The sequence below is a fragment of the Equus przewalskii genome, chromosome 12 (assembly GCF_037783145.1).
Source record: "Equus przewalskii isolate Varuska chromosome 12, EquPr2, whole genome shotgun sequence".
In the NCBI taxonomy this organism is placed as follows: Eukaryota; Metazoa; Chordata; class Mammalia; order Perissodactyla; family Equidae; genus Equus; species Equus przewalskii.
In genome coordinates, this window is record NC_091842.1 from 8,336,697 (window position 1) to 8,344,035 (window position 7,339).

Genomic DNA, 7,339 nt, shown 5'->3' on the forward strand with positions numbered 1-7,339 from the left:
TTCTTGCCGGATAGAGTGTTCTTGGCTGAAGGTTTTTATCCTTTAAAGCTTTGAATATATCACTCCATTGTCTCCTAGCTTGTAGGGTTTCTGTAGAGAAATCTGCTGACAGTCTGATAGGGGCTCCTTTATAGGTTATTCTCTTTTTTTTCCTTACTTCTCTGAGTATTCTCTCCTTATCATTCCTATTTGCCAACTTTACTACTATGTGCCTTGCGGTGGGTCTTTTTACATTGACAAATCTAGGAGATCTAAAACCCTCCTCTACACACATTTCTCCGTTGATCCCTAGATTTGGGAAGTTCTCTTCAATAATTTCATTAAGCACACTTTCTGCTCCATTTTCCTTTTCCATATTCTCGGGAATTCCTATGATCCTTATGTTCTTACTCCTCATTGAATCCATTATCTCTCAGAGAATTTCCTCATTTTTTTAAATTCTTAGTTCTCTTTCTTCCTCTGTCTGGCACCATTCAGCCTGTCTGTCCTCGATTATGCTAATTTTCTCCTCTATGTTGTCTACACAGGCATTCAGGGAATCCGTATTCTGTTTTATCTGGTCCATTGTGTTTTTCATCTCAAGTAATTCTGTTTGATTCTTCTTTATGAGTTCAATCTCTTTTGTGAAGTAACTCCAGAACTCGGCTTGTTTCTCTATCTTTCTCTCTACCTTATTGAGTTTTTTGATTATAGCTGCTCTGAATTCATTATCACTTAGTTTACCTAATTCCAAGTCCTCAGGACTTAATTCTGTGTTTTTATTGTTTTCCTTCTGCTCTGGAGCTTTTATAAATTGCTGGATGGTAGAGGAGCGGTTTTTTCTCATGGTGGTAGAATTCAGTTGCAGTTACAGCCTGTCGCCACTAGATGGGGGTCAAGAGCGGCGTGTTAGCTCTCCGCCTTGGGGCAAGATGGCTGCACCCACTGGCTTTGCTGGGGGGGAGGGGCTGTTACTCACACGCGCTGGTCTGGGTTCAGATCAGTTCTGTTCTCTGGTCTCCCAAGGCCCTTGATTTATGGGGTCCCCGCGGATGGAAGCTTTCCCCCCATCAGCGGGTCTCCACTGAATCAGTGGCAGGAGTCCTGGATGAACCCCTGGTCGCGCAGCCCCTCCTCTGCTCCTTCCCGACCCGCGCCGCAGCGATCGCAGACTCTAGGGGAGCAAGCGATGTTTTCTCCTACCGTTCCAGCACCTCTGAAGGTGTAAAGCTAGTCAACCATTCTTTTTCACCATTTACTAAAATAAACTCAAAATGGATCAAAGACCTAAAGATTAGGCCTGAAACAATAAGTCTTCTAGAACAGAATATCAGCAGCACACTCTTTGACATCAGCTTCAAAAGAATCTTTTCGGACACCATAACCCCTCACATGAGGGAAACAATAGAAAGAATATACAAATGGGACTTCATCAGGCTAAAGAGCTTCTTCAAGGCAAGGGAAAACAGGATTGAAACAAAAAAACAGCCCACTAAGTGGGGAAAAATATTCACAAGTTATGTATCCTACAAAGGGTTAATCTCCATAATATACAAAGAACTCACACAACCCAACAATAAAAAATCAAACAACCCAATCAAAAAATGGGCAGGGGACATGAACAGACATTTCTCCAAAGAAGATATACGGATGGCCAATAGACACATGAAAAGATGCTCATCATCACTAATCATCAGGGAAATGCAAATCAAAACTGCACTAAGATATCACCTTACACCTGTTAGAATGGCAAAAATATCCAAAACCAAGAGTGACAAATGTTGGAGAGGCTGTGGAGAAAAAGGAACCCTCATACACTGCTGGTGGGAATGCAAACTGGTGCAGCCACTATGGAAAACAGTATGGAGATTCCTCAAAAAGTTAAGAATAGAAATACCTTATGACCCAGCCATCCCACTACTGGGTATCTATCCTAAGAACCTGAAATCAGCAATTCCATAAGTTCCATGCACCCCTATCTTCATTGCAGCATTATTCACAATAGCCAAGTCATGGAACCAACCTAAGTGCCCAGCAACTGATGATTGGATAAAGAAGTTGTGGTGTATATATATATATACAATGGAATACTACTCAGCCATAAAAAAGGACAAAGTCGTCCCATTCACAACAACAGGGATAGACCTTGAGGGTATTATGTTGAGTGAAATAAGCCAGACAGAGAAAGACGAACTCTGTATGACTCCACTCATAGGTGGTAGTTAACATATGGACAAAGAGAACGGATCAGTGGTTGCCAGGGGAAAGGGGGGTGGGGGGAGGGCACTAGGGGTGAAGTGGTGTACCTATAACATGACTAATAATAATGTACAACTGTAATTTCACAAGGATGTTAACTTTTATAACCTTAATAAAAAAATTTTTTTTAAAAGATTATTGATCAGAAGGGGAAATTGACAAGAGATTTTCACATATTGAAGTATATGGGGTAACTTTTGGGTTCAAAACTGATTTGGCTTGAACTAAAAAGCCTGACTTATGGCCTATCAAACATACATTGTACATCTGCTTAAGAATGCATACTTCCCTTCCTACGCCCTATTGGTAACGCCCGGATTAGTCCCTTTCCTGACATCAGGGTGGTGTTGACCTGCTAATTTGTAACTGAATACCTCTTTGAAATTTTGATGAAAATGTACCCAGGGTGTGTTTAATGTACGTTCTTTGCTCTAAAAAGATAGAAGACTGTAGTGAAACCCATGCTTTGCCGAAATGCCTTCTAAGGCCTTCCCAGGTTATAATTCTCACTCTGGCTCATAATAAACTCACCTCAATTTTGATTTATATGTTGGTTATGGATTATTTGCATCAACAGGTTTTCTTCCTTTTCTGCTCTTTCTCTTTTCCATTTTCTCCTTCCTCATCTATCTCTTTTTATTTATTCATTCTGCAAACATGGATCAACAACTGGTTTGGATATGCTGCTGGGATGCTTTGAAGAGCTCACAACTAAAGTGGGGAACCCCAGCTCATAGACTAGTAGCAGCAGTACGATGTTGTAGAGACTAGAACAGCACAGAAGACCCTGAGATTAAATCTAGTGACAGGGAAATCTTCACAGAGGAAGTGGTGGTTTGAAGAGGGCCTTGAAGGATGAAATAGTGCACAGATAGACAGAGGCGGGAAGAGCATCCACATAGACGTACCATATACAGAGAGACCAAGATGGGTAATCCCAGGATGGCAGATGCAGAAGATGCAGTTAGAATGGAAGGTTGCAGCCAGATCATGAAGGGTTTTTTTAATACCTCACTAAAGAGTTTGGACTTAAAACCCAGTTCAGGGTTTCTTGGTTTTGTTTTTGTTGTGGTCTTGGGAGAGCACTCATAGGATCATTGAGGGGTCTCCCTACCTAGGTGGGAGGGGTTTGCAGGGTACCAGCTGTGTAGAGACATTTAGCATCCTCTCATCCCAAGCACTTCCCAACCCTCACCTTCCCCCCCTACACCTACTTGCTCTTTACTTCTCTCTTCCTTTCTTTTTCTCCCTCCTCTCTCTCCCATTCCTTCTCCTTCATTCTCTTTTCCCTTGTGCCCTTCACCACCCTTGGTTCTCACTGCATTTTTGGTGGGAAAGTTCAATCAACAGCAGCAGGAATTGTTTGCAAAGGCACTGGTGCCCACATGGTAAGGGCAAAGAGTGGTGGGGGAGATGGTGAGCAGGGGTCCCCACAGCAGCTCTCAGGCATTTAGGGGAGTCATATTTGCTCACACATACATACTTGGTCATGCGGGAAAATGAAATAAAGCACAAGGAAACAAAAATGAAAGCAACAGGCACAGGATTTGTGGGAGGGGTTTTCCGCCAGAAGAGGCAAGAGGGAATACATGTCCATGCTTAAATTTTTTTAATGCAAGTAAACAAAGTGGGTCTGAAGTGTAGATTGTCAGGAAGTGAGATCTCCTTCACTCGTGCCAAGTTCCTGAGCAGATTCTCAGAGTGATTCAGGGCCCACCACCCCCAGGATATCCAGCAATCATGATAAACAGGATGGACTACAAAATTTGCAGGGTCCAGTGCAAAATGAAAATGTGGGGCTCCTTGTTCAAAAATTATTACGAATTTCAAGATGGGGACAGCAGAGCATTAAACTCAGCAAAGGCCCTTCTAAGCACCAGGCCTTGTGCAACTGTACGGTTTCAGCACACATGAAGTCAGCCCTGATGAAAGGCAATAGTAATATGGACGTGGCAGGCACCATACACAGGAACTGATGGCGGGAGCTGCTCAAAGAGGGTCACAAAGGAAATGAGGCAGTCGGGTTCCCACGGTTGGGTTTGTGACTATCTGTGAACTATTTTCAGCATTTAAAATACTTAGTAGAAATGCTTGCTGGAAGTATCCAATATCCAGTGGATATTGGAAGTAGAAATTAAAGTTTTGAAAAACAAAAGTGAGGAAAAGTTTACATCATAATGTAATTTTTCTAAAAAGAGACTAAGAAGGATGTCTTAGTTCCAGCTACTATAACAAATTACCGTAAACTAGGTGGCTTCTAAACAACAGAAATTTAGTTCCCGAAGCTGGAAGTCTGAGATCAGAGTGCCAGCGTGGTTGGGTTCTGGTTAGAGCCATTTTCTGAATCGCAGGCTGCTGACTTCTACTTTTATCCTCATTTGGCAGAGAGCAGAGACAGGAAGGAAGCTCTCTCCTGTCTCTTCTTGTAAGGGCACTAATCCCATTCATGAGGGCTCCATCCTCATGACCTAATTACCTCCCAAAGGTCCCACCTCCTAATACCATCACATTAGGGGTTAGGATTTCAACACATGAATGTGGGGGGACACAAACATTCAGTCCATACAAAGGAGGTCATTGGTGATGAAAAGGTTAAGAATCATGAAATAAAATTCAGTCATCTCATCACACTACAATCTCATCAACTTTGGAGGAGTTTTTGAGGGGAAAGACAATATCAGAAAGGATTCTCACTCAAGTCTAACCAAGGAAAGATCTCTCCAATGGAGCCAATCTCCCCCATCTCTCTGAGATGATTTGGAGCTCAGTTGGACCCCCACACCCAAGCATACACCTCTCTGGGTTCACATTCCTGTCCCACTCCCTATCATACTCAGCTCCTTCCTTGTCTCCCATTCTTCTCCCTGTTTCTGCAGGGGCCATGTTGTCATTTCTTTGAGGCAAGCAAAAGGTCACCACATTTGGCTGCCTTATCTCTTGTGAGTGGTCTCATGGAATGGGAGGTGAGGATGAAGGAGAGGGAGGATTCACTGGGAAAAAGATAGATGGAAATTATGTTTGTGGGCCTGAATTTTGTTTTATTTGGTTTTGTTTTGTCTAATGTTGAGACAATATGGCCCCAGTTTATGAACTTGTTCTTAGTTTGCAAGTTTCTAATAGCAGCCCTGAGCTGAGGTTTCAGAGACTGAATAGAGGATGCTTTGATAATGTCAAATACAGGTAATATAAGGCTATTTCTCTACAGATGCAAGGGAAGTCCACAGTGATGCCAACAAACCAACTGGATTCCCATCCTTTCAGCCAGTATGGGGTCACTTGTACTAGCAGCTCTGAGAATTTTCACATCTCCGTCTTACCATCAGCATCTTTCAGATACAAATGCCTGTCCCAACCAGTACACACTCCTCTTCTCATGAAGCCATAAGAAGAGCCTTTCCTTACCCAGGCTCCCAATCTGCTTGGTCACTTGGCTGTCCCTCGGTGGCTGGTTCTGGGCCTTGGCCCTCCAATGCACCATGCTGCTCCACTGAGATCACATTTGCTCACCCTCACCTGCCTCACTCCCAGCTCCACTTCTTTGACCAAGAATCGGAGTCAAGCTAACAATTTTTCAGGGCCTTTATGATCCCACTGCAAGTTGCTCCTGCTATCTACCAGCCACCATGTACTTCCTCCTTACTTCTAAACAATGTCAGCATCTGGCTCAGTGTCACTCTCTCCAATTCCCTATCTGTCCTAACACTCAGCAATTTCAAAATCCATGTAGGTGAACCTTTCAACACTACAGCCTTTCTGTTCAACGAGCTGCTCTCCACCAATGATCTTGTCATCCACACTTTCTCAGCCACTCACTCTAGGCTGACCATTTCACACCTGGGTCTCTGTCTTCAAACTCCAATACCGGCTCTTATCCTCTCTCTCAACCAAAGACCACAGTTCCCACTTCTGAAAATATTCCACAGACTCCCCCACCCACATTTCTACCCACCTATCAGCATCTGCATCCACATAATCGGCCTGCACACCAATTACCATGGATGAACTGTCTATACTCTTATCCAAGAAGACCCTTAACCGAAACCCCATTCTTTCTCACCTTTACAAGGCCATTGCCCCAGAAATTCTCCTTGCATCACCAATCATTTCCTCTTTTCTGAGTTATTCCCATCAGCATACAGCTACACTTTTATTCTCTCATCTTAACAAAACCCTCCCATGAACTCACTGATCACTGAGGTCTGATCTGATCACTGATATGCCTTCTACCAACTACTGCTCCGTTTCTTTGATCCCTTTGCAGTAAACTCTTCAAAGCAGGTGCATTTACTCAATGTCTTTTCTCCACTCCCATTATCTCATGATCTGGTTCCAATCAGACTTTGTTCTGACCACTCCATTGAAACTGATCTTCTCAAAGTTACCAATGACCTTTATGTGCATAATCCAATTATCAATCAAATACCAAAGGTTCTCAGCACCTATGAGCAGCATCTGCACCGGCTCCCTGATACATGCTCTTCACCTGCTTTTCAGGACATCTCACTTTCCTGGTTTCCTCTTACCTCACGGATTGCTCCTTCTCAGACTCCTTTGCAAGTTCCTCCTCTTCCCTCAACCTCTTGATGTTGGCATGCTCCTAGGATCAGTCCTCGGTTCTCTTCTCTATTTATACTCACTCCCTTGGTGAGCTCATCCAGTCTCATGACTTTAAAGACCATACAGGGGCTGACCTGGTGGAGCAGTGGTTAAGTTCGCACGTTCTGCTTCGGCAGCCCGGGGTTCACTCCTTCAGAGCCTGGGTGCGGACCTATGCACTGCTCGTCAAGCCATGCAGTGGCAGGCATCCCACATATAAAGTAGAGGAAGATGGGCATGGATGTTAGCTCAGGGCCAGTCTTCCTCAGCAAAAAGAGGAGGATTGGCAGCAGATGTTAGCTCAGGGCTAATCTTCCTTAAAAAAGAAAGAAAGAAAGAAAGAAAGAGAGAGAGAGAGAAAGAAAGAAAGAAAGAAAGAAAGGAAAGAAAGAAAAAGACCATCCATCTACCAACAGTTCCCCATTTAAATCTCTATCCCAGAACTCTTTCTTGAATTCCAGACTCATATATCTGTGTACTCAAAATCTCCACTTGAATGTGTAGC

General features: G+C 43.5%; 1 protein-coding gene across 1 annotated transcript in view; it reads right to left on the reverse strand.

Moving 5' to 3' along the window:
* Positions 1 to 7,339, reverse strand: part of LOC103567379 (NXPE family member 3-like) — a 93,908-nt gene extending 86,569 nt beyond the window's left edge. Inside the window, exon 1 of the mRNA XM_070566278.1 lies at positions 6,762 to 7,339. The gene's annotated coding sequence lies outside the window, so the exon portion shown is untranslated. The remainder of the gene's footprint in view (positions 1 to 6,761) is intronic.